The sequence below is a fragment of the Giraffa tippelskirchi genome, chromosome X (genome assembly GCF_054371585.1).
Source record: "Giraffa tippelskirchi isolate mGirTip1 chromosome X, T2T-mGirTip1v1.2.pri, whole genome shotgun sequence".
Classification (NCBI taxonomy): domain Eukaryota; kingdom Metazoa; phylum Chordata; class Mammalia; order Artiodactyla; family Giraffidae; genus Giraffa; species Giraffa tippelskirchi.
In genome coordinates this window covers 989406-1012044 of record NC_137289.1, presented here as the reverse complement: position 1 = coordinate 1012044, position 22639 = coordinate 989406, and the positions used below count along the sequence as shown (strand labels likewise).

The 22639-nt window shown below is 40.1% G+C and overlaps 1 protein-coding gene across 7 annotated transcripts in view; it reads right to left on the bottom strand.

The window, feature by feature from the left end:
* VAMP7 (vesicle associated membrane protein 7) overlaps positions 1–8495 on the bottom strand; it is an 81930-nt gene extending 73435 nt beyond the window's left edge. For all 7 annotated transcript variants that reach the window (XM_081563693.1, XM_081563690.1, XM_081563696.1 and 4 more), the window contains exon 1: positions 8362–8495. The gene's annotated coding sequence lies outside the window, so the exon portion shown is untranslated. The remainder of the gene's footprint in view (positions 1–8361) is intronic.
* Positions 8496–22639: the final 14144 nt, after the last annotated feature.

Below are 22639 nucleotides of genomic sequence, written 5' to 3'. Positions count from 1 at the left end.
AGATCTAAACAGACATTTCTCCAAAGAAGACATACAGATGGCTAACAAACACATGAAAAGATGCTCAACATCACTCATTATCAGAGAAATGCAAATCAAAACCACAATGAGGTACCATTTCATGCTGGTCAGAATGGCTGCTATCAAAAAGTCTACAAACAATAAAGGCTGGAGAGGGTGTGGAGAAAAGAGAACCCTCTTACACTGTTGGTGGGAATGCAAACTAGTACAGCCACTATGGAGAACAGTGTGGAGATTCCTTAAAAAACTGGAAATAGAATTGCCATATGACCCAGCAACCCCACTGCTGGGCATACACACCGAGGAAACTAGAACTGAAAGAGACACGTGTATTCCAATGTTCATCGCAACACTGTTTATAATATCCAGGACATGGAAGCAACCTAAATGTCCATCAGCAGATGAATGGATAAGGAAGCTGTGGTACATATACACAATGGAATATTACTCAGCCATTAAAAAGAATACATTTGAATCAGTTCTATTGAGATGGATGAAACTGGAGCCCATTATACAGAGTGAAGTAAGCCAGAAAGAAAAACACCAATACAGTATACTAATGCATATATATGGAATTTGAAAGATGGTAATGATAACCCTATATGCGAGACAGAATAAGAGACACAGATGCATAGAACAGTCTTATGGACTCTGTGGGAGAAGGTGAGGGTGGGACGATCTGAGAGAATAGCATTGAAACATGTATATTATCATATGTGAAACAGAACGCCAGTCTAGGTTCAATGCATGAGACAAGTGCTCAGGGATGGGGCAATGGGATGACCCAGAGGGATGGGATGGGGGTTCAGGATGGGGAACACATGTAAACCCATGGCTGATTCATGTCAATGTATGGCAAAAACCACTACAATATTGTAAAGTAATTAGCCTCCAACTAAAATAAATAAATTAAAAAAAAAACACAAACAATGAGGTACCATCTCACGCTGGTCAGAATGGCTGCTGTCGAAAAGTCTACAAACCATAAATGTTGGAGAGGGTGTGGAGAAAAGGGAACCCTCTTACACTGTTGGTGAGAATGCAAACTAGTACAGCCACTATGGAGAACAGTGTGGAGATTCCTTAAAAAACTGGAAATAGAACTGCCATATGACCCGGCAATCCCACTGCTGGGCATATACACCGAGGAAACCAGAATTGAAAGAGACACGTGTACCCCAATGTTCACTACAGCACTGTTTATAATAGCCAGGACATGGAAGCAACCTAGACGTCCATCGGCAGATAAATGGATAAGAAAGCTGTGGTGCACAGTGGAATATTACTCAGCTATTAAAAAGAATGCATTTGAATCAGTTCTAATGTGGTGGATGAAACTGGAGCCTATTATACAGAGTGAAGTAAGTCGGAAAGAAAAACACCAATACAGTATATTAATGCATATATATGGAATTTAGAAAGATGGTAACGATGACCCTATATGTGAGACAGCAAAAGAGACAGAGATGTAAAGAACAGACTTTTGGACTCTGCGGGAGAAGGCAAGGGTGGGATGATTTAAGAGAATAGCACTGGAACATGTATGTTATCATATGTGAAATAGATCACCAGTCCAGGTTCAATGCATGAGACAGGTGCTCAGGGCCTGTGCACTGGGATGACCCTGAGGGATGGGATGGGGAGGGAGGTGGAAGAGGGGGTTCAGGATGGGGAGCACATGTACACCCATGGCTGATTCATGTCAATGTATAGTAAAAACCACTACAATACTGTAAAGCAATTAGCCTCCAATTAAAGTTAATTAATTAAAAAAATAAAAGCCTGAACTGACCCTCTAACATGCTCCAGGTACTGCTCCATTTCTTAAAATCATTTACACACTATCACTGCATCTCTATCTCCTTGTAATTCTTCAGCTTCCTATAATCTGGCTTTTGCTCTCAACACTCCAGAAAACCATGCCTGTGAAGATCACCAACAGCCTCTACATAGCAAAATTCTGTATTTACTTCTCTATTCTCACCTCAGTTGATCTCTAGAATACTCAACGCAGCTAAATAATCCTCCTTCTGGAAACACTCCTACAGGTCTGGCTGCTCCTTCTGTCTCCCTGCTGAATCCTCCTCTGCTAGCTGGCCTTTAAAGGCTGACTTCCCATGGGGATTGGTTCTGCACTTTCTTACCCCTAGATAAGCTCATCTAGACCTGCCATATTAAACATGTGTTCTTTGCTGAAACGAGAGGCATAACTAAAGCTGAGGGAAAAACGGAAGACAAAACCCAAGGTATACCAAATAGTTGAGGCAAAGGTAGATGAATAAAGACCCACAAAGAATACAGAGGAGGACTAACCAGGAAAGTGAGAGGAAAGCCAGAAAAGTGTGGTGACCTTGAAGCCAAAGGGAAAAAAAAAACTTCAAGAAGGAACAAGTGTCACCTCCCAGCTCTGTTCACTGATAGACAGTATTAAGACTGTAAAACAGTCACTGAATTTTTACAAGAAAGGAGGACATTGGTAAGGGTCAAATAGACATGCTGTGGAACGGAACAAAAACACAAAAGAGAAACAGAGATGACAAGTCATATGGTTCCTGAGACAAAGAGATGAAAAAGTAGCAGCCTTCAAGAAGAAAACTGAGTTTAGCAACAATACAAAAATATCTAGGGTCTTGCTGCTGCTGCTGCTGCTGCTGCTGCTGCTAAGTCGCTTCAGTCGTGTCCGACTCTGTGCGACCCCATAGACGGCAGCCCACCAGGCTCCTCCGTCCCTGGGATTCTCCAGGCAAGAATACTGGAGTGGGTTGCCATTTCCTTCTCCAATGCATGAAAGTGAAAAGTGAAAGTGAAGTCGCTCAGTCGTGTCCGACTCCCAGCGACCCCATGGACTGCAGCCTACCAGGCTCCTCCATCCATGGGATTTTCCAGGCAAGAGTATTGGAGTGGGGTGCCATTGCCTTCTCCTAGGGTCTTAGTGGACCATAAGTTCTTTATGAAGGGTTATGAGGTAATTGCTTAAAATGCTTATGCTTATGAAATCTTTAAATTACATTAAGAAACAGGGTGTCTTGATCTCTTTAAGTACTCTTGCCATTATACCCTGTGCTGGTTAGAATGCATGCATAATACTGAGTTCAATTCTGGGACAGTGTATTAAGACTAGACAGAAGTGCAAAGTATGGTGAGAGACCTAGAGACTGTATCACCTGAAAAATGGCTAGAGGAACTAGAAATACTAAACATGAAAAAGAGTTAGAAGGAATGTGACAGCAATCTTCAAGTTTATATAAAGTGTAGTCCAATGGCTCTGTGGGTAAAGAATCCATCTGTAATACAGGAGACACAGGACATAAGGGTTCAATCCCTGGGTCGGGAAGATGCCCTGAAGGAAGACAAGGCAACCCACTGCAGTATCCTTGCCTGGGAAATCCCATTGAGAGAGGAACCTGGCAGGCTACAGTCATGGGGTCGCAAAAGAGTTGGACATGACTGAGCAACTAAGCACAAGCATACAAATCACCTAGAAGGGGGATGACATTATTTGGAATATAATTAGAAACAGTGGATATAAGGATAGCTATGGAAGCTATGCATACAGTGTTTTAATCAATTAAAAACGTCCTTAATTTTAAAAATGCCTGACTATTACATACTGGGTAGAAAGCAACAGAAACTTTAGTTTCCTCTCAGATGTCACTAACAAGCCTTTCTTATTCTCTCCTATATTGCTTAAACTCACACCTATAATCAAGTCTCACATAACCCCACTACAATGCTCTTGCAATAGAATCTGTAATGTCTAAAGGAATACTGGGATAATGGAAACAACTATGGTAGAAAGAATATTGCATTTGAAGTCATAAAACATGGTTCTGCTAATAATGAGGAGTGTGTGAATGTCCAATAAATGATAAAGCACTATATAAGATCATAGTCAAGAAAAAGAATTAAATTCTAAGCCATAGAGAGAAGAGGGAAAAAAGATAATAGAATATAAAGGAACATCGTCTCACCACGGTTCTTCCCTGTTCTCTTCCTCACTGCTTGCTTAGTTCCACAGCTATTATCCCTATACTACTACATTTCTGCTAAGAATCCCGAATGAGTTTCCTGTGGCCGCTGTGACAAAATATCAAAAGATGCAAAGTTGAAAACAACAGAAATTTATTGTCTGATAGTTCTGGAGGCCAGAAGCCCCAAATCAAGATGTTGGCAGGTCCATGCTCCCTCTAAAATCTGTACGAGGGAATCCTTCCCTGTATCTTCCTAGTTTCTGGTGGTTTGCCAGCAATTTTTGGTCTTCTTTGGTGTGTCCATGTCTTCACATGGGAGTCTCTGTGTCTCTTCTCATAAGGACACCTACTCCAGTATGACCTCATTTTAACTTACATCTTATCTGCAAAGACCCTATTTCCAAATAAGGTTCCATTCACAGGTAGCAGGGGTCAGGATTCAACACATGCTTTTGAGGACACAACAAACCCCCATCTTGGAAACTCACCATTCCTCCCAAATCACTCCTAGTCTTCCCCCTCTACATATTCACATTACCCCAACTTGCCTCCCTGTCCTCTCAAAAACCTCTATCCCATCCCTTTCCTTAATCATACTAGAGGCATGTCCTTAGAACAATGGACCAGAAGGGCAACCTTCAAATAAAAAGACCTGTTTCTTCTGCCTAGAAAGTTCCAAGGAAAGAACATTTTTGGTTCAGTTGCTGGGGTTCCCAAAAAAAAAAAAAAAAAAAAAAAGAAAGAAAGATATGTTATTGGGGAATCCGAGTGAGAATTCTGAATGCAGTTTTTTCTTATAGAGGAATTATTAGAAATTGTGGTGAAGATCTTTCAGTCCATTAAATTAAAGGTTATATAAAATGCAACTGATTGACCTAACAACCTAAATATCACGAATACACTTATTTATAGAAAAAATGCATCCAGGGTTTCAGTAAATCTTAGAAAGGAATTTGTGGGTTATATCCATTTGTAAGTAAGAGGCTGCCTGCATTTTAAAAAATTGCTAACAAAAACGCACAGCAACAATATAAATGTTCCTCCTCAGTGGAGGCATCTTCAAATGGAAGTTGAAGATGCTTTCAGGGAACTGAGTATTGAAAAAAGATGAGTCGGTGTTTCTCACACTCAAGTCTATGCGTTCAGGGAATTTTTTTAATTCTGTATTTTTATTTTGATAACATGAAAAATATATAAAGTATCCTGCATTATTTACATGTATACCCATTAAATGAGTGATGGCACACAATTCAGTGCTGCGTTTGAATTACAAAGGCATAGGTGCCAAGAAATTCTCTAAAATAACAGTGCTTAATTTTTAATGTACTTGAAGCATGTCTGGCTGCTGCTAGGTTGGCACATCCTAAAATCATAATGACAATCATGACTCAAGCACTCTTGTATTCCTGCTGTGTTTTAAAATCTGTTATAGAGACAAAATTTATCTTTTGCAGTCATGATTTACAAGAGCTGAGACTTTTATCTGATAGTCTGAAAATGACAGTGTGGAAGAATAACATTAACACATAAATTATCTCAAGCTAAGCAGAAAATAATACTGAAAGGTGTTTGTATCAAGTGGAAACCAAATAATACTACAATGCGCTATATGAATAAAGGTAGTGCAACTATTCAAACAGAACAAAGAAATGGAAAAATTAACTTGCCACATAGTGCATGGTAATGGCCAATGCTAAATCAAAAGAAAGCATTCTGTATCATTACTTGTATTATTGCAAGGAGATGTATTATGTTTAATCCTTACAACAGTCTATTAGCAGGATGTTTCACAGAATACATGTTAAGAAAATTAAATTTTCCATCCTTGTATCATGGGCCATACTATTAAACTGGCCCATTAAATTAAATGGAGGGGGACATGGAAGGTGCTCAGGAAGGTGGCGCTAGTGGTAAAGAACCCACCTGCCAATACATGAGACACAAGAGGCCCGGATTCAGCTATTAAAAAGAATGCATTTGAATCAGTTCTAATGTGGTGGATGAAACTGGAGCCTATTGTACAGAGTGAAGTAAGTCGGAAAGAAAAACACCAATACAGTATATTAATGCATATATATGGTAACGATGACCCTATATATTCGATCCCTAAGTGGGGAAGATCCCCTGGAGGAGGGTATGGCCACCCGGCACCCCAGGATTCTTGCCTGGAGAATTCCATGAACAGAGGAGCCTGGTGGGACACGAGTGAAGCGACTGAGCACACCGCATGGAACAAGAGAGGGTCACGAACTGGCTGGATGAGATGGAACGGTCGGCATTTGGCAAATGAGACGATTTAGGGATAAGTGTAATGGCCATATGTAAAAACAAGGCCTTGCATAAATTAAGTGCTCTGTATTTGCTCAGTCTTTCGATTTCAGTTCAACACATGTTCTAAGCACACAATATAGCAGACATTGGAGGCATGAAGACCAGTGAGAAAGGACAGCTATACTCAAGGGAGCCAGAGTACAATATGGAAGACAGAAAGAAACAAATAAATGCGATAAAGTTTAAGAGTGAATAATCTAAGAATGTACACAACTGCTCAGAAGATTTCTTGTGATTACCTCATCTTGGACGATGAAAAAAGAAAAAAAAATCCAGGTGTCGTTTATTGGGAATTTCCTCAGTATACAATTATTTCTTCTTGGAAGAGAGGTCAAAGTGTCTATTTTATCCTCACTAGGTTCCCAAGACCCAGCACAGTGCCTTATATATAATAATCCCTCTTTTGGTTTTATGGGGGCTTCCCTGGTGGCTCAGATGGTAAAGAATCTGCCTGCAATGCTGGAGACCCAGGTTCGATCCCTGGGTAGGGAAGATTCTCTGGAAGAGGGAATGGCTACCTACTCCAGGATTCTTGCCTGGAGAATTCCATGGACAGAGGAGCCTGGTGGGCTCCAGGGGGTCACAAAGAGCTGGACATGTCTGAGTGACTTTCATGGTCGTGGTGCTGGTTTAGTCACTAAGTTGTGTTCGACTCTTGCGACCCCGTGGACTATAGCCTGCCAGGCTCTTCTGTCCATGGGACTCTCTAGGCAAGAATACTGGAGTGGGTTGCCATTTCCATAAATGACAGATACCTTTATATCCAGTAGGACCTGGCAAGAACAATATTTTGATTACCAAGCTATCTCCCTAAGTAAGATAAATGAGTTGAGCTGAGAGTAATGCAGTCCTCCACTCTTCTCAGGGAGGAAATAAGCAAATGACAGAAAACCACCAATTCTGATGCAATAACCTTGGAAGAGACAAAAGAATGAAGAACAATCATTTATATGGGAGAAAAAGAAGATATGTTTATGAAAATCCTGAAATCTGGTCCCAGATCAAGAATATTCTTGTTGGTATTGCAAATATTCTTTTGGGGTGATGCTCTGAGACCCATCCTAATCCTTGTCACTTTCTCAAGACAGAAGATTACCCCGTCAAGTAAAAAATACCTGTTCTATTTTGCATTCACCACCACCACCATATAACATCATCTTGATTCTTCTTGTTTGCCCCTTCCACACACACTCACAAATATGTAAGCTACTGAGAGTAGCGATCTATGTCTTATTACCAGCTATATCCCTTGCAGTTAGAAGAGTTCCTAGCTCATATTAGATGTTCAATAAATGTTTGTAAAACATATGAGTGGCTCTGCTCTCAGTCACAGCTATTCAAAGTGAAAGAATGTCCCAAACATGACAGTATCCTCTGGGATCAAGGATGGGACCATGGAGATACAGGTAGCTGAAAGCAATTCATAAAACATAAAGATAACTGTTTGTGAGGGTTATGGAGGAGGGAGGTGCAAAGCATTTACTCAAGAGTCTAGTACGCGTTCGGTTTGTTAAATATCGGCCAACAGTAATAACAAGAACATCACCATACAGGTCTGACGCTGAGGAAATAAGTCTGGGCAGAAGAGTTCCTATTCGAACTGAGGAAGAAGAAATGACAACACTGGGCCTTGGAGGAAGGGCTCGCAGAGGGTTAGAAACACAGAAGTAGGAGGTAAGGCAGAAAGTGACGTCATCGAAACTAGGGCGTAGAGAGTTTTTAGAAGATTCAAGAAATCTCAAGAGATTCGAATGTTACAAAGGGGTCTTGCGGAATACAAAGTGAGGGAAAACTTAACATTTTTTTCTCTTGTGTAACAACTTGTGACGCATTCGGACTCTTTCGCTGGAGGCCTTTTTAGCTGCATAAAACGCACTTAACCCAAAGTGGACCTGTCCGACCATTCGAACTGTCGACACCCTAGAGAAGCCCTAGTCACCCTTACATTGCCTCCTAATTCCACCTTCCCGTGGGCATCTCTGCGGTCCCCCTGCCGTCGTCTCCCCGCCTTCCACCCCGTTCTCCCCGCTGCTTTTACCTGTCCGGGCACCGTGGGAGAACTCGCGGCGTCAGGACAGAGCCGCTTGGGTCAGCTCCGGGTCGCAGGCTGCCCGTTCCCAGAGGAAGCTGGACCGGACGCCGCCGGCTTCCGCAAAAAACCTCCCCGCCCGCGCGCGGCCCCCTGGGAATGTGAACGCTCCTCCAATGGGAGCGAGAGGCGGGGCGGGGCCGGTGGCGTTCCCAGTCCTCGCACTTCCCAGGAACCGCACTGCATCCTGGGAGTGGTAGTTTTAGCTGGGCTATCGCCGACTCCGTCACCTGCTCCATCAACGATTCTCGTCATCAGCCACATCAAGCTCTATTCCTTAGAGAAAACGAGAGAGTGTAGGGCCACAAAAAGTCCAGCATTGAGTGTGTATGATCAATGAAGAGCTGAGCTTTACCCACCGTCTCCCTGGTTAGTCGCAGCAAGTAGTGTCACCTGTTACTTCATAGACAAGAAAGAATTCATCTGACATGAATTCCCTCTGCTTTCGCCACATTTTTTAACCGCTTTGGGTCGCTCAGCACTCCTTTCTCCCATTCTTCTCAATGATAGTTGTAGAGTAGTAGTAGTAATAATAATAATCAACTACTCTCACTGGCTGTAAACTCCCTCATCTCCTTTATATCCCTATTTCTTCTTACCAACTTGAAAGAAAGAAAGAAAAGAAAGTGAAGTCACTCAGTCGTGTCCGACTCTTTGCGACCACATGGACTGTAGCCTACCAGGCTCCTCCATCCGTTGGATTTTCCAGGCAAGAGTACTGGAGTGGGTTGCTATTTCCTTCGCTAGGAGATCTTCCCGACCCAGGGATCGAACCCAGGTCTCCCACATTGTAGGCAGATTCTTTACCGTCTGAGCCAACTTGAGCTCCACTGATAAACTCGAACTCCACTAAGAAACTCCTCTGTCTCATGTCTCAACGGCTTTCTGCTTACTTCCTCTTTATTGTTGTTCAGTCGCCAAGTCGTGTCCAACTCATTGCAACCCCATGGACTGCTGCGTACCAAGCTTCCCTATCCCTCACCATTTCCCGGAGCTTGCTCAAACTCATGTCCATTGAGTTGGTGATGCCATCCAACCACCCCATCCTCTGTGGACCTCTTCTCCTTCTGCCTTCAATCTTGCCCAGCATCGGGGTCTTTTCCAATGAGTCATCTGTTCCCATCAGGTGGCCAAAGTATTAGAGCGTCAGCTTCAGCATCAGTCCTTCCAAACAGTATTCAGGATTGATTTCCTTTAAGATGGACTGGTTTGATCTCCTTGCTTTCCAAGGGACTCTCTAGAGTCTTTTCAAGCACCACAGTTCAAAGGCATTAATTCTTCCATATTCTGCCTTCTTTATTGTCCAGCTCTCACATCTGTACATGACTGCAGGAAAGATCATAGCCTGACAGTACGGACCTCTGTTGGCAAAGTGATGTCTTTGCTTTTTAACACATTGTCTAGATTTGTCATAGCTTTCCTGCCAAGAAACAATTGTCTTCTAATTTCATGGCTGCAGTTATACAAGATGAGAGAAACTGCCCCAAGCCTCTCACCACACACCGACTTAACCTCCCCTTTTCAGTCAAAATTCTCAAAGGTGTTGTTAAAACAAATAGACATTTTCCAACCAACAGTGGCAGATATTATTTTCATGGGCTCCAAAATCACTGTGGATGGTACTGCAGCTAGGAAATTAAAAGACACTTGCTCCTTAGAAGAAAAGCTATGACAAACCCAGACAATGTATTAAAAAGCAGAGACATTACTTTGCCAACAAAGGTCCGTATAGTCAAAGCTATGGTTTTTCCAGTAGTCCATACAGATATGAGAGTTGGACCATAAAGAAGGCTGAGTGCCGAAGAATTGATGCTTTTGAACTGTAGTGTTGGAGAAGACTCTTGAGAGTGCCTTGGACTAAAAGATCAAACCAGTCAATCCTAAAGGAAATCAGTCCTGAATATTCACTGGAAGGACTGATGCTGAAGCTGCAATACTTTGACCACCTAATAGGAAGATCTGACTCATTGTTGAAAAAAAAAAAAAAACACCTGATGTTGGGAAACATCATTAAGGGCAGGAGGAGAAGGGGATGACAGAGGATGTGATGGTTGGATGGCATCACCAACATAATGGACATGAGTTTGAACAGACTCTGGGAGATGGTGAAGGACAGGGAAACCTGGTGGGCTGCAGTCCATGGGGTTGCAGAAAGTTGGACACGATTTTTCTTTTGAAGTGCTTCTGTATATCCACACTAGAGTGCATGAAGAACCATTTAAATAGGTGGCTTTATAATTTTATAATTTAGAAGTTATGTTACCATTTCATCAAGTTACTGAAGAGTGGAATCTCTTTTTATATAATACATGATTGTAGATAGTTTGAACTTCTGTAGTAAAGGTTTCAATTTCCATTTCAGTTCCTGCAGTTAACAAGCTTAGAATTATAGAACTGATGATTTATATAACCTAACGCAATCTCCCAACAGTACAGATGACAAAGATTACGAAGCCAAGAAGAGATGGAACCTGGATTATGAACTACTTTTCTTACACTAGAGGCTCGAGAAATGTCTGTTGGGCTAAAATAAGATACATATATCACACAGAACTCTAGTCATATCTGAGAGATCTTGGATTTACATTCTGCTTATCAGGATTGGATCCTGATGTATTATTTTGTAGTTCACAAACAAATTCAGTGACTTGCTTTGGCAACATCAAAATCGTTCACATTATTGCAATATATCACTGATCATCAGTGCTGTTCATGCTTCTTTTCTCCTCGATATTTGGACTTGGGCATATTTTCTGCCTGTTTGTGCTCAAAATAGAATTACCTCGAGAACGCCTGTTCGCCTTCATAGTTCACAGTCACTAGAGGGAGCTAACACATTATCAATATCTACAAAATCATTGCCATTTAAGTATGGAACAGTTTCTCTTTGCAGCTCATTCCAGTCAATGTTGCCACATATCCTGCTCTGCTGATCTGAGCCATCAATGGTTCTAACATCAGCTTTGGCGAAGCAGCTGTGAAGTACTTCTAAGCTGTCTATCCCACATAGCAGTGAAATTTCCCGTCACACCAAGGACATACCATTTCTTTACACCTGCAATAGAACAGTGCTTCTCATAACGTACCAAGCATTTGCAGCATCCAACTTTTGAGGATTTATTATTTTTCAGTCAAATGGCTACACATAGCCATTGGTGCTGGTAGGCAAATAAAAGACTTTGTTGTTGTTTAGTTGCTAAGTCATGCCCACTCTTGACGACACCATGGACTACAGCACACCAGGCTCCTCTGTCCTTCACTGTCTCTCAGAGTTTGCTCAAATTCATGTCTATTGAATCGGTCATGCCATCCAACTATTTCATCCTCTCCTGCTCCCTTCTCCTTTTGCCTTCATTCTTCCAAGGCATGAGGGTCTTTTCCAGTGAATCAGCTCTTCCCATCAGGTGGCCAAAGTATTGGAGATTCAGCAAAACTCCTTCCAATGAATATTCAGGGTTGATTTCCTTTCGTATTGACTAATTTGATCTCCTTGCAGTTCAAGGGACTCTCAAGAGTCTATTCAAGTACCACAATTTGAAAGCATCTCTTCTTTGGCCTCCAACCTTCTTTATGGTCCAACCTACACATCTGCACATGACTGCTGGAAAAACCATTGTTTTGACTATATGGCCCTTTGTTGGCAAACTGATGTCTGTGCTTTTCAATACACTGTCTAGGTTTGTCATAGCTTCCCTGGTGGCTCAGATGGTAAAGAATCTGCCTGTGATGCAGGAGACCTGGGTTTGATCCCTGGGTCAGGAAGACCCTCTGGAGAAGGGAATAGCTACCAACTCCAGTAGTCTTGCCTGGAAAATTCCAAGGACAGAGGAGCCTGGTGGGCTATAGTCCATGGGGATCACGAAGAGTCAGACACAACCAAGAGACTAACACTTCCTTCCAAGGAGCAAGCATCTTTTTATTTCATGCCCCCAGTGATTTTGGAGTCCAAGAAAACAAAATCTGTCACTTCTTCCATTTTTTTCTCTTCTAGTTGCCTTGAAGTGATGGGACCATCTGCCATGATCTTTTTTAATTGTTGAGTTTTAAGCCCGCTTTTTTACTCTGCACTTTCACCCTCATCAAGAGGCTCTTTAGTTCCTCTTCCCTTTCTGCCATTAGAGTGGTATCATCTGATATCTGAGGTTGTTGATATTTTTCCTAGCAATCTTGATTTCAGTTTGTGATACATCCAACCTGGCATTTCTCATGATGTACTCTGCACATAAGTTAAGTAAGCAGGGTGACAATATAGCACCTTGACGTACTCCTTTCCCAATTTTGAACCAGTCCATTGTTCTGTGTCGAGTTCTAACTGTTGCTTCTTGATTTGCATACAGGATTTTCAGGAGAAAGATAAGGTTGTGGCACTCCCATCTTTTTAAGAATTTTCAAGTTTGTTGTGATCCAATATTGCATAGGGAACTGAAATGATAGGTCCATGCTGGTGCTGCTGCTGCTGCTGCTGCTGCTAAGTCACTTCAGTCGTGTCCAACTCTGTGCAACCCCATAGACAGCAGCCCACCAGGCTCCCCCATCCCTGGGATTCTCCAGGCAAGAACACTGGAGTGGGTTGCCATGCCCTCCTCCAGGGGATCTTCCCTACCCAGGGATCAAACCTGCATCTCCTGCATTGCAGGCAGATTCCTTGCCATCTGAGCCACCAGAGGAGCCCTGATAGGATCATACATATCTATAATTACCTTAAATGTAAATGGATTCAATGCACCAACCAAAAGACAGAGACTGACTGGGTGGATGAAAACATGGGCATGTATGCACTTCTGCTTACCACATCACTCTGCTTGACACCCCCTCACCCAAATTGTATGTACTTATTTTATATTGTTAAGTTAATCATGTTCCCATTATGGATTGCAATTTTAATTACCTTTTACTTTTTGTCTGGCTCTTGATTGAGAAAACGGGTAAACACCTTTTTACTATTGTGATTATGTAACTATTACTCACTTAATACCATTTCATTATGATTTGTCAACAGAAACATTATAGAAGTCTATATCATCAAAACTAAGATCTAATAGAAAAACTTGTGATGCCTTTTTAAAACAGAGACGCATATCCGAATTATCTTGAAATGTTTTGAAAAATATAAATGCTCAGGTATTACTTTTTATTACCTCTGGAGGTATTACCTCTGGAGAGAGATCCAGATATGTTTCTAATGAGCAGTAATGTTTAAAAACAACTAGACTATATGAAGATCTTTTACTTTTACCTAATTTACTTCACTTTTTTAATTTCATATTCAGTGCTCCCGTTTCATTTAGTTTATACTCTCCAATTTTTCCATTTTTTCTTTTTTTTGATGTTCTTTTTCAAGTCTTTATCAAGTGTAGTAGAAGAGCTCTTCTATACATATATACATAAGTATGTATAGCATGTATATTTTAGAAAACTTATGAATTTTTGCCTAACTAAAAAATATGACATTTTGAGTCTACTTATTTGACTCAGTATGAATAGAATGCTAGATTTTTAATTAAAAAACAGATATGCAACAAACAACAAATTCTTACTGTATAGCTTAGGGAACCATAGCCAATATATAGCAATAACTTAGGATGGAAAATACTTTTAAAAATAATATATGTTTTTGAATAACTGAATCACCTTGATGTGCATCTGAAACATTGTAAGTCAATTTTATATATATATATATATATATATATATATATATATAAAGAAAAGATTTCAAGTTACTAAAAGATTTTGCAAAATATTTTTAATTAATATTAAAATTAATGTTTAATTAAATGTACCATAAACATCTGACCTGTCTCTTGAGAAACCTGTATGCAGGTCAGGAAGCAACATTGAGAATTGGACATGGAACAATAGACTGGTTCCAAATAGGAGAAGGAGTACGTCAAGGCTGTATACTGTCACCCTGCTTATTTAACTTATATGCAGAGTACATCATGAGAAATGCTGGGCTTGAAGAAACACAAGCTGGAATCAAGAATGCTGAGAGAAATATCAATAACCTCAGATATGCAGATGACACCACCCTTATGACAGAGAGTGAAGAAGAACTAAAGAGCCTCTTGATGAAAGTGAAAGAAGAAAGTGAAAAAGTTGGCTTAAAGCTCAACATTCAGGAAACTAAGATCATGGCATCTGGTCCCATCACATCATGGGAAATAGATGGGGAAACAGTGCAAACAGTGTCAGACTTTATTTTTGGGCGCTCCAAAATCACTGAAGATGGTGGTTGCAGCCATGAAATTAAAAGACACTTACTCCTTGGAAGGAAGGTTATGACCAACCTACATAGAATATTTAAAAGCAAAGACATTACTTTGCCAACAAAGGTCCGTCTAGTCAAGGCTATGGTTTTTCCAGTAGTCATGCATGGATGTGAGAGTTGGACGGTGAAGAAAGCTGAGCACCGAAGAATTGATGCTTTTGAACTGTGGTATTGGAGAAGACTCTTGAGAGTCCCTTGGACTGCAAGGAGATCCAATCAGTCGATCCTAAAGAAGCATCTCCCATCTTAAAGAGATCAGTCCTGAGTGTTCATTGGAAGGAATGATGTTGAAGCTGAAACTCCAATACTTTGGCCACCTGATGCGAAGAGTTGACTCATTGGAAAAGACCCTGATGCTGGGAAGGATTGGAGGCAGGAGAAGAAGGGGATGACAGAGGATGAGATGGCTGGATGGCATCACCGACTTGATGGACCTGAGTTTGGGTGGACTCAGGGAGTTGGAGATGGACAGGGAGGCCTGGTGTACTGCGATTCATGGGGTCGCAAAGAGTCGGACACGACTAAGTGATTGAACGGAACTGAAACATAAAAAATGAAAGCATTCTTACATGAAGGATGGAAAGAGATACAGAAAAACAATAGAATGGGAAAGATCAGAGATCTTTTCAAGAAAACTGGAGCTATCAAGGGGCCATTTAATGCAAGGATGGGCATGATAAAGGACAGAATGGTAAGGACCTAACAGAAACAAAAGAAAAGAAGATAAGTTGGTAAGAATACACAGAACTATACAAGAAAGGTCTAATGACCCAGATAATCACGATGGTGTGGTCGCTCACCTAGAGCCATATATCCTGGAGTGTGAAGTCAAGTGGGCCTTAGGAAGCATTACTGTGAACAAAGTTACTGGAGGTGATGGAATTCCAACAGAGATATTTCAAATCCTAAAAGATGATGCTGTGAAAGTGCTGCACTCAATATGTCAGCAAATTTGCAAAACTCACAGGGCCACAGGACTGGAAAAAGTCAGTTTTCATTCTAATCCCAAAGAAGGGTAACGTCAAAGCATGTTCAAACTACCATACACTTGTGCTTATTTCACATGCTAGAAAGGTCATGCTCAAACTCCTTCAAACTAGGCTTCAGCAGTATGTGAACAGAGAACTTCCAGATATACAAGCTGTGTTTTGAAGTCAGAGGAACCAGATCAAATTGCCAACAGTCATTGGATCATAGAGAAAGCAAAGTAGTTCTAGAAAAACCTCTACTACTTCTCCTTCATTGACTAGGCTAAAGCCTTTGATTGTGTTCAGTTAAGTTCAGTTGAGTCATTCAGTCATGTCCGACTCTTTGCAACGCCATGGACTACAGCATGCCAGGCTTCCCTATCTATCACCAACTCCCAGAGCTTGCCCAAACTCATGTCTATCGAGTTGGTGATGACATCCAAGCATCTCATCCTCTGTCGTCCCCTTCTCCTCCCGCCTTCAGTCTTTCCCAGCATCAGGGTCTTTTCCAATGAGTCAGTTCTTCACATCAGGTGGCCAAAGTATTGGAGTTTCAGCTTCAACATCAGTCCATCCAATGAATATTCATGACTGATCTCCTTTAGGATGGACTGGTTTGATCTCCTTGCAGTCCAAGGAACTCACAAGAGTCTTCTCCAACACCACAGTTCAAAAGCATCAATTCTGAGGCACTCAGCTTTCTTTATGGTCCAGCTCTCACATCCATACATGACTACTGGAAAAACCATAGCCTTGGCTAGATGGACCTTTGTTGGCAAATTAATGTCTCTGCTTTTTAATATGGATGTGACTGGTGATAGACACAAAGTCCAATGCTGTAAAGAGCAATATTGTATAGGAACCTGAAATGTTAGGTCCATGAATCAAGGCAAATTGGAAGTGGTCAAACAGGAGATGGCAAGAGTGAACGTTGACATTCTAGGAATCAGCGAACTAAGATGGACTGGAATGGGTGAATTTAACTCAGATGACCGTTATATCTACTACTGTGGGCAAGAATCCCTTAGAAGAAATGGAGTAGCCATCATGATCAACAAAAGAGTCCAAAAGGCAGTACTTGGATGCAATCTCAAAAACGATAGAATGATCTCTGTTCGTTTCCAAGGCAAACCATTCAGTATCACAGTAATCAAAGCCTATGCCCCAACCAGTAACGCCAAAGAAGCTGAAGTTGAACGGTTCTATGAAGACCTACAAGAACTTCTAGAACTAACACCCCAAAAAGATGTCCTTTTCATTATTGTGCTCATCTTAGCATGAAATGTTCCCTTGATATCTCTGATTTTCTTGAAGAGATCTCTAGTCTTTCCCATCCTATTTTCTTCTCTTTCTTTGCATTGATCACTGAGGAAGTTAATTACACGTACTTACTTAATTACATATTTCATTCTTCCTTCTGCTAAAATAGTAATCATGTTGTTAATTGTTGTGTACTACCTATCTGGTATATTTTTAAACTGCTGGAAAGAAAGAACACTATAGTACTATAGTCTATTCCACTGATAAATAAAGTTTTAGATTTCTCATTACAAGTTATTGATATCTTTGCTCCCTTATAATAAGGCATAACATTGAGAGATATCTGTATTTCAATTCTGTCTGTGACTTAGACCTATACTTCATTCTCTAATGCAATCTTATTATAAAATGTGCCTGAGCTATTGACTCAAAATTTTTAATTTGTATTATATGCTGCTTGAAAGTCATGCATTATGCATTCAATGTCAAAATGCCCAGAAGTATTTTTAATTTTTCCTTATTTCTTATTGTGATTTTTTAAATCCTGTTTGGTCAGGTGGCATTGACTCATCTTTGAAAACGGATTGATTTGAATTCACTTACTTTGACTTTGAAATAAGAGTTCCTTATATTATGAAGGAAAATAAATATTTTCTCCTCTCTTGGATCCAAAATCAAGACCCAGTTATATGTTGTCTATAAGAGACTCACTTTATTATATAAACACAGAAAGGTTAAAAGGAAGTATGTGGTAAATGGCACATAGTCCAAAAATAATCCAAAGAAAGATGGAGTGGCTATATGAATATCATATGAAATAGATTTCAGAGTAAGAAATATTATTAGGAATAAAGATAGACATTTCACAATGATAAACAGGTTCATTCTCTGGGAAGATACAGCAATTCTAAATATGTACACACCTAACAGCAGGGACTGAATGTACATGAACAAAAACTGACAGAAATACAGGCAAAGTAGACAAAACATGATTATAGTTGGATATTTCTACAAATTTTTCTCTGTAACTGATAGAGCAAGCAGACAGAACATCAGTATGTGTATAAAATATTTGAAGAACTATATCAACCACCATGATTTAATTGGCATTTATAGAGAACAGCAAAACACAGATTCTTTTCAACTGTATATGGACTATTAGCCACCAAAATAGCTAGATTGGGGGCCATAAAACAAGTCTCAATAAATTTAAAAGGAGTGAAATCATACAAAGTATGTTTTCTGACCACAGTGAACTAAAATTAAGACTCTATTTCCATATGCCAAGAGATTTCACAACTAGATGAAATTGAAAAATTGCTTGAAAAAAACCAAACTTTTGAAATTGACTATAAAAAAGAAAATTGGAATAAGCTTGTATTATAGAAAGACACTGAATTCATCATTTAAATCATTATAGGACCAGATGGACACGAAAATTCTATGAAATATTTAAGGAAGAAGTATTGATTCCTGGGTCAGGAAGATCCCCTAGAGAAGGAAATGGCAACTCATTCCAGTATTCTTGCCTGGAAAATCCCATGGACAGCCCATGGGGTCACAAAAGAGTCAGACACAACTTAGCGACTAAACAACAGCAACGAAAACAAAATATCAATCCTACACAAACTCTTCCAGAAATTAGAAGAGAGGACATTTTAAAAATAATCTTTAGACCAGCATAACCCTGATATTAAAACCAGACTAAAATAATATAGGAATAGAAAGCTACATAGCAACCTCTCTTATGAACAAATATATAAAATTACTCAACAAAATATTAGCAATTTGGATCCAGCAAGATGTATTTGAAAATGTATCACAAGCAAGTCAGGTTTATTCTGGGAATGCAAGGTTGCATTAATATTTGAAAATAAATTGTCATAATTCACCATATGAACAGAGTAAGGGAGAAAAACCATATGATTATCTTTATATGCAGAAAAAAACATTTGAAAAATTCAAGGCTAATTGATGATTTAAAAAAAAAAGTCTTAGCTAAAAGAAATAGAAGAGTAACCTGACAAAGGGCATCTACAAAAAAGGCCCTGATGTTTTACCCTTAAAATTGAGAACAATGCAGAGATGCCTACTCTTGCCATTTCTTTTCAACATTGTACTGGGGATCCTAACCATTATAATGGGATTAGTATAAGAAATAAAATCATGAAAATTGGGAAAAAAAACATTATTTTTACTTACAAGTGACATTTTGTATAAATGGAAAATCCTGGTGAATCTTCAGAAATGCTATTAAATACACAATTGAACAAGGTCACAAGATATAGGATCACACACAAAAACTGATTTTTTAAATAAATTAGCAAATAACAATTGAATATTGACATAAAACAATTACATTTAAAATACTATCTAAAACATTAATTACTTAAAGCTACATTTATCAAAACATGTGAAAACCTGTACATTTAACAGTTCAAACTTTGTTGAGAGAAGAAAAGTTAAATAAATGGACAGATCCACCATATTCTTTGATTGGAGGACTCAGTTGTGTCAAAGTTGTGTCAAATTTTCGTTAACTCATAGATCAGCTCAAGGTGATCAATATCTCAACAGGTTTTTAGAAGATATTTATAAGCTTATACTAAAATTTGTGTGGACATTTGAAGGATCAAAATGTCAGAAAGAATTTTCTAAAATAACAAAATGGAAGTGGTATGGTCAAGAGGGTGGAATAGGAAGACTCTGAGATCATCTCCTCACACAAGCACACCAAAATTATAACCATTTACAGAGTAGCTATCTATGAGGATGACTTGAACACTAGCATAAAAGATGTTTCACAACTAAAGATATAGAGAAGGAACCATGATGAGATGGGTAGGAGAGATGCAGTATAGTCAAGCCCATTCCCATGGTAGGCAACCCACAGATGGGAGGATAATCATAACTGCAAAAGTTATTCACAAAGAGCAAGGAGTCGAAGGCCCATATTGGGCTCCTTAGTCTGGCGTTCTGCACCAGGAAAACAAGCTCCCAAAACAACTGAGTTTGAAAGCAAGCAGGTCTTGAAAATGAGAGAGCTGGAGGGCTAGAGGAAAAGAAGACTTCACTCTTAAAGTGAAAGTGAAGTCACTCAGTCATGGCCAACTCTTTGCGACCCCATAGACTGTAGCCTACCAGGCTCCTCCATCCATGGGATTTTCCAGGCAAGAATACTGGAGTGGGTTGCTATTTCCTTCTCCAGGGGATCTTCCCAACCCAGGGATCAAACCCAGGTCTCCTGCATTGCAGGCAGACGCTTTACCATCTGAGCCCAGGGAAGTCTTAAGGGTATGTCACTGTTAAAGGTATGTATAAAAGCTCACATGCTCTGGATCAGACCCACTCACTGATCTTGGAGAGCTTCCTAGAGAGGCACAAGACAACCAGAACTCCCCCTGGGGCACATATATGGTGAGAGCCATTTTGGGGAGCTCATTCTACCACAAGGACACTGGGACTGGCAATTGCCATTTTGGAGTTCCCCCTCTAGCCTAATAGTGCTGAGAGCTTATCTGGCCATGAACAGGCAACACCAGTTTGGGGACTTCCTAGGCCAAGTAGCCGGTGATGTGGGGACAGGACCCCACTCACCAGTGCAGCAAACCAGCCCTGGGACCCTCCCAGCCCCACCCCCAGGCACTCAGGTGACACAGTCAGATGCCCTGGGACCAGGCCCCATCCACCAGTGGGCCAGTACCAGGCCCAGGTCCCTGAAAGTCCCATAGCCAGCCACCCCAGAACCCAGCTGTGCCCACCAAAGAGGCAGTATCAACCCCAGGCACCTGCAAGCCCTGCAACCAACCATGATGATTACTGGACCTGCCTACCAGTGGGGCAGCTACTGCATGAGGCAGGTCCTGGCAGCCAACTGCCAGGGGCCAGCCTCACCTATCAGCATGCCCACAGTAGTTGGCTCCTCTACCAGAAGGGTGCCTGCAGCCTAAATAGGGGGAACTCCGAAAGCATATAACTGGTGACCAGAGGGAAGCATCTTGCTTAAGTCAACAGAATGTCTTCTACATAAAGCCACTCTTTAAGACTAGAAAATATAACTGACCTACCTAATATATAGAAGTAAACACAGAAAATGAGGAAAAAGAGGACTATGTTCCAAATGAAGAAACAAGATAAACCCTCAGAAAAAGAACTATACAGAAAGGAGATAAGAAATTCACCCAATAAAGAGTTCAAGGTAATGATTATAAGAATTCTCATAGGAGGAGAATTGATGAACAGAGTGAGAATTTTAACAAAAATTTACAAAATATAAAAAAGAACTAAACGGAGCTGAAGAATATAATAACTGAAATTAAAAAATATACCAGGAGGAATCAATAGTAGATTAGGTGATACATAGGAACTGATTGTTTGACTAGAAGATGGAGTAGTGAGAATTACCCAAGCTGAAAAGAAAAACAGAAAAAAAAATTAAACTGAGGATTTTTTAGAAAAAAACTAAGGACAGTTTAAGAGACCTTTTGGACAGCACCAAATGTACGAACATTCACATTATAGGAATCCCAAAGGAGAAGTAAGAGAGAAAGGGGCAGAGAACTTATTTGAAGAAATAATAGCTGAGAATTTCACTAACCTTGGAAAGGAAACACACGTCCAAGTCCAGGAAGTACAGAGAGTCCCAAACAGGATTAACCCAAAGAGGACCACACACAAAGACACATTGTAATCAAAATGGCAAAAACTAAAGTGGGACTATTAAAGCAGCAAGTGGAAAGCAACTATTTATGTATATAAGACTCTGAATAGACTTTTCAGCAGAAAAACTGCAGACCAGAAGGACGTAGCACTAGATATTCAAAGGGATGAAAGGGGAAAAAAAGCTGTGATTAAGAATACTCTACCCACCAAGGCTAGCATTCAGATATGGAGGAGAGAGAGAGTTTTCAGACAAATTAAAGCTAGAAGACTTCAGCATCACAAAACCAGCTCTACAAGAAATGTTAAAATCTGAATCAAAAAGAATAAAATACTTAGGAATAAACTTGCCTAAGGGACAAAAGTCTTTTACTCTGAAAACTGTAAGACACTGATGAAAGAAATTAAAGATGACACACACAGATGGAAAAATATATTATGTTCTTGGGTTGCAAGAATAATATTGTGAAAATGTCTATATTACCTAAGGCAATCTACAGATTCAATGCAATCCCTATTAAATAACCAATGACATTTTTCACAGAACTAGAAAAAAATTATTTGTATTGAAACACAAAAGACCCTGAATAGCCAAAGCAATCCTGAGGTGGGGGAACAGAACCAAAGGAATCAGGCTTCCTGACTTCAGACTGTACTACAAAGCTACAATCATCAAAATATTGGTATTTGGTATTGACCCCAAAACAGAAATATAGATCAGTGGAACAGGATAGAAAGCCCAGAAATAAACCCATTCAACTATGGCCAATTGATCTATAACAAAGGAGGCAAGAAGACACAATGAAGAAAAGACAGTCTCTTCAATAAGTGGTACTGGGAAAACAGGACAGTTACATGTAGAAGAATGAAATCAGAATATTCTGTAACATCATACTCAAAAATAAACTCAAAATGGATTAAAGACCTAAATGTAAGACTGCATACTATAAAACTCTTAGAGGAAAACATAGGCAGAACACATTTTGACAGCAATATCATTTTGGATCCACCTCCTAGAGTAATGAAAATAAAAATAAGAATAAACAAATGGCATCCAGTTATACTTAAAAGC